A 6,015-nucleotide genomic window follows, 5' to 3' on the forward strand; every position below is an offset into this window, starting at 1 on the left:
TGGAGTCAGAGGAAGACCTTCATACGCGGCTTTCGCAAGCTGCTCGCGGGCACTGGATCAACCGACAGGGGCCGCTAGAGAGCAATTCAATGCAGACCCCTAACCAATCGAACCTTCCCATACCCGGGTTGCGCGTCACCCTGGGAAATTGTGACGGGCACCACAGTCAGCACTGGCACGGTCCGGATTCATAAAGTAGCAGTCATTTCTCATTCATGGCGGAGACCACTTTTACCACTGTGCTGGCAGCGGGAACCTCATTGATGGATATATTCAGTGTTTGTGTTGGTTCCTACATCCCGGTGTGGGTTGGCTGTCAGTGGGGGAAGTTGCTGCATTAGCCCCCTCCAGTTTGTGTGGCAGAACTCAAAGCTCTATAAATAAATTCCTCTCTTCAATGGCCTAAAAATAGCTCTCCTCTTGGGCCTTAGGCAGAAGGGTTTCCATGTGATCGTGGTCTCCCCCTGCTGGAGGCTCCAGGCGGTGCAGCTGTTTGTCTGGCTTGCCTCTTGGGGGAGCTCATCTCATAAGAGCACAGAACAGATTCATCGCCTTGTAGTGCTGGCTGACCACCTGGGAGGCTGTAATACAGTAGCAATTTGAGATGTTTTAATTTTTCAGGCACTAAAATTGGTGGCAGCCTGCTTAATCTTCCGCAGCCTAACCTGATAATGCAGGGTTTCTGGCAGCAGCAGGACTTAGAGACTCGAGGCTGGTTGCTTTTCTATGCTTTAGGTATGGTTGCTGAAAAAGGCTAAATGGTGTGTGTGTGTGTGTGTGTGTGTGTATTACTGGTGTTCACATAAAATGTCCTGGAAAATAATGTCTTTAAAGCGGTGGGAACCCTGTATGCGTATATGTATGTATGTATGTGTGCATGTGTGTCTATGTGTGCGTGTATGTATATATGTGTGTATGTGTGCGTGTATGTGTGTGTGTACGTGTATGCTTCTATCTATGTATGTGTGTGTCTGTGTGTGTGTAATGCATGTATGTATCTGTGTGTGTGTGTATGTGTGTATGTATATGTGCGTGTATGTATATGTGTGTGTCTGTGTGTGTGTAATGCATGTATGTATCTATGTGTGTATGTGTGTGTGTATGTATGTATGTATGTATCTGTGTGTGTATGTATGTACAGTATTTAGCTGTATGTACGTATGTGTGTGTGTGTGTGTGTAATGCATGTATGTGTCTGTGTATGTGTGTATGTATGTACAGTATGTAACTGTATGTACATATGCGTATGTTTGGGTATGTTTGTGCGGTGGAGTCTTTCCTGACACGGTGTTAGCGTGAGGTGGGATGGAGAACAGAAATAGCGGCGGCCTCACAGGACACGGCGCGCGCCACGGCTGTATTTGGTAAGCAGCATAGCTCCGGAGTCGCGGCGTTTCAGAGCAGTCAGCTGATCCTGCTGCTCCCCCACCAATTTAGCCTCAACAATGGCTGACCCAGTCTGCCGCTGCTAATTACAGAGCCTGCCGTCTGGAGCGGACCCTCTCACCACACCCCCTGCTGGCCTGTGGGCGTGCGGCGGAGTCTGAGCGCGAGGGCCACTGTGTGTGTGTGTGTGTGTGTGTGTGTGTGTGTCAGTGAGTGGATGTTTCAGTGAGTGTGTGAATGTTCATTTATGTTTATGTGTCTGTTTGTGTGTGTGTGTGTGTGTGTGTGAGAGAGAGTGGATGTTTCAGTGAGTGTGTGAATGTTCATTTATGTTTATGTGTCTGTTTGTGTGTGCGTGTGTGTCTGTTTGTATGTTCCTGTGTGAGTGCCTGTGGGTAGGCACAATGGCTCCACAATGCTCTGGGGATAATAGCATTTCATTCGGGAACCCACTTTTATTTTGATTTATTTACGTCAGAATTTGATAGACGTTACGAATTCGGTTTAAATATATAAAAGTCCCTCACAATAACTTATAATCCTGACACGCTGAAGTGCCTTCCTGGCTCATCCCGCGTACAGTTTGTTCTTTTCCCGGCACTGCCGACTCCCTCGCTCTGAAACCTAATTCTGCTGCGTCTTTAAGCGCACCTCTGCATACTTTATGAAGCGCGGCGGGATTTTCATTACAATGGAAAGATCTGAGGCGCGGCGCGGCTTCTCCTTCGTGGTTTATGCTGAGCTGATGTAGCGGTTTGTCCTTGCGGGGGTCTCGGCGTGGGGGGCGGGGAGGGGGGGGCGATGTGTTTACGTATTGATTAACAGAAAGCTCTTCTGTCTGCGCCCGCCGTGCGCGGTGAGTAATCACGTTTTCTCGGCCCCCGAACGCCGTCCCTCTTCCTGCGCGGCGGCGGCACGTTTGAGCGGCGCGTGGTCCCAGGGGGGGAGGGGTCGGCGCGGTTTAAGTGTAGCCCCTATGAGGATTCTTACTGTATGGCGACACACTGTAGTTGTCACGGGATACTACCGCTTCTCTTTGAGCATTTTTTTTTTTCCAGCCAAATGTCTTCCCCCCCCTCCTGTGAGATCGGGCCAAGCCGCCGCGGGCCTCCGCCTTTCTCGCCATCCTCGGCATGTGGCGCCCGGACGTCACATTTCGCCTCCGCGGAGCGCCTTCCGCCGTCCCCCCCCCCCCCCCTCATCATTCTTGCCGCACGCCGGTTCGAGGGCTGCCTTGTTTTTCCCCGAGCGCTCTCGGGGGGGGGGGGGCCCAAAACGATGTGGGCCCCGCCCGACTCGGGGGCGGGCCTGACCGCGCGGGCCCCTTCCCGCCGCTGTTTTCGTGAAAAAAACACCACCGGCCCGGAATGCTGCCGACGCGAAACGCTTCCCGCGAGAAAAAAAAAAAAAAAAATATCGGGGCTCGTCGCTGTCATCGCCGCCCTTCCGCGTGACCGTTCCGACGAGGTCGTTTTTCAGGGGGCTGGAGGGGGGGGGCGGTTACGTGTGCTGGATATCGCTAATGCCCCGGGCCGTGCTGCGTGCCCGCATTGAAACCCGAGCGGCATGAGGCTGCATACGCGCCGCGGCTTATTATAACACGCAGAATCCCAGGCTGCTAAACATTACTAAATTTGCCTCTCTCTTGTCGGCGTGCGTGTGTGTTCGTTTCTGAGCAATTGGAGAGAAGGTCAGGTATTCTTGTGTAATCGCATTGCTGCAATTGTGTGTGCATTTGTGTCGTGTCCATGCTGTTTGCTGGGAGCTGAGACCCGGTAGGAACGCGCGCCTGATCCAGCTTGCTCTCTCGATCCGCTGAACTCGAGCTGCCGTGTGTTTGTCCGCATCTTCCACGTGACAGCGGAGTGTGCTCTGCGGAAAACCCAGAACGACAAAAAAAAAAAAAAAAATTTGCTGTCAGAAGGAAAAAAATTCTGCGTTCCTTCCTGAAGAAGAACTAGATGAGATGAAAGAGGGGAACAGAGCCAGCCGTAGGATTTTGGTGACCCTAAACAAGAATGCTGTTGTGGCCCTGATGAACTCCAGCATGCAAAAATCAATAAATAAACCGACTTGAATTGTGTGGCCCTGGGATGTTTGGGGCCCAAAAGGACCACATAGAGCAGGGCTGGCGAATCTTGTCCCTGGAGATATACCGTCCTGTTGGTTTTCATTTGTACACTAATTTGACACACCTGAATTCTACTAATTCGCAGCTCAGTGAGATCTGTAGCTGTCGAATGAGGTGTGCTCTGTAAGGGTTGGAGTGAAAACCAGGACAGTAGAACTCCTGGAACAGGACTGGGCAGCCTTGGTGTTCGTTCCAGCAGCCGGCTCTGGAGGGAGACATAGAATATGCGCATTTTTTTGTCAGCAGCGAGAATGCAGGAGTGGAGAGACAGGGCCCAGACGGAAGGACGGACCTGACAGACAGACCTGCCTGTGAGCTCCTGAACCGACACGGTGCTGTCGTGGAAACGCCCCCCCCCCCCCATGTGAATGTAGCTCGTGCGGCACGGCTCTCTATGCACGGGCGATCAGGTGTGGCGGGGGCCGGCCAAAGTGACCGTGGCAACCCCCCCCCCCCGCCCCACCCACCCACCCCTCATGCTCACGATGGTAAACCCTTTGACCTTCCGCTGCTCCCCCTGTCGTCCCGCACTTCCTCAAAGCTGTCAGATGCTTCCCTCGAATCCGGCAGCCATAAAAGGAATAAGTGCCTACATGCCTTTGGGGAGGGGGGGGCGGCGGCCGTCATGACCCTTCAGCTAAGAGCCTGTCAGCGGCCATCACGCCCGGTTTTGCCCTTCCTCCCCCATCCCCATTACTGACACACAGACAGACTGACACACAGACACAGACAGGCTCCCGAGGGCGAATCGCACGATTCTCAGCCAGTAAATTCGTCTCTCGGCACGTGACAATAAAACTCGTATCTCAGCTCCTGACAATAAAACTCATCTCTCACACACTTCCGCCCGGCGAGGGTCACATGTCCAGCGTGTATGCGGGCGGTCCGTCTGAACGCTGACTTCTGCTTTCTGGGCTTGCAAACACAGGCACACTTTCACTTTCACAGAGGCTAAATGAAAGGAGCATACGATTTTTATTGCATATTACTTCGAAGTTAAAATAACGAAGTTTCGCAAAGGCTGAATTAAAGTACCACACGATTTTTATTGCATAGTGCTTCCAAGTTAAAATAATGAAGTTCAGTTTCCTTAGCGTTAAATGTTCATTTTTGCTTTATGTTTTTTGGACAATTTATTTCCCCATTGGTCTTATTACTCTCATTTCCACATTGCACAGCGATTGCAACTGTGCCAACCCCGACCCTGCTTACCGTAAACCCTGCCCCCGCACTTCCATAGTGTGACCTGCACATGGCCTGTGTCTCCCACAAACCCCATGGATTTCTGGCAAGCCATGCTAAGGATATTGGGAGAGGCCTAGTAGTCAAGGCCTGTCTGCCATCTTACCTTGAAAGTGCTATTGGCTATACCGTCCTCCTGCCAGTCATTAAGTGTGCGTGAATGTGATGGGCGATGGGCCGGTAAATTTGCCTCCTGCAAAACAGAATGAAGTGAAGCATCTTTGTTGCTTCACTGTCTGGTAATCTTGAAATCTAGGAGACAATCCTGTTTCAGGCCCAAGGCAGTAAATGCAGAAATAATTGGAATGGTGGCTGTAATGAGCTACTGTACTAGTCTGCGCAAGTTTGTATATATGGGGGGGGGGGGGGGGGTTGAAATGCATAGACCCCAGCAACTAAAACTAAAACCCTCTAGGGGGGCCATGCCCCCTGGAAGTATTTTTTTTAAAAGAACAGCTGTGAAATGATTATTTCTGGTGAATTCTAAGGGGAATATATTACAGATTACTGATCAGTAAAAATGGGTGTTTGTGACAGAAAATATTTGCTGAAGTCGCAGAGCAATCACAGCAAAGTTGTTTAAAATCACAAAAAAACTGAAATTTTAATTAATTAATAGTTTGAAATAGCATGAGTAACTAGCAAAAGCAACAAGTGCTTGAAGTTTTAAAAAATCAACATGCAGCTGCTGGCTAGGAAAAGCCTACCAGTGAAATCCATTTGTAAACTGCTGCATTTTTCTTGCTTAATTCGATCTATCATGGAAAGAAAGAACATGATGTTTGCCCTTAATTTAACATTGTTGCAAATAGAGCATGCTCAGTGCATTACTACAATAAAGCATGGTTATCGTTTTTATTTCTTTACATTTTTTGTTGGTACAGTATGTTTTACATTGTGAGGTTTGAGTCGTTGATAAGCATGTGTTGTCGCTGATGTTACCGTTACCGGGGAAGGAGCACCAACACTGTTGATAGGGGCCAACAAACATCTGATTGCAACAACTGACAAGGAAGAGAATCTAGATCACAGCACATTCCAAAATCTGTATACATTGTTGCACTTTCTCCCAGCATTTGTCAACAGGCTATTGGTAATGCGTAGGCCTATGCAAACAGATCGAAAAATCCCGGAAAGCGCGAAAAGCAAACGGAATGGCAAAAAATGGGGAAAGTCACAGAATCTGCGGCACCTACAACTTCTGTGACAAACACCCAGCCTTACTGATCAGTATATCCCATTCAAATCATTAAATC

The sequence above is a fragment of the Anguilla anguilla genome, chromosome 3, assembly GCF_013347855.1.
Source record: "Anguilla anguilla isolate fAngAng1 chromosome 3, fAngAng1.pri, whole genome shotgun sequence".
NCBI classification, from domain to species: domain Eukaryota; kingdom Metazoa; phylum Chordata; class Actinopteri; order Anguilliformes; family Anguillidae; genus Anguilla; species Anguilla anguilla.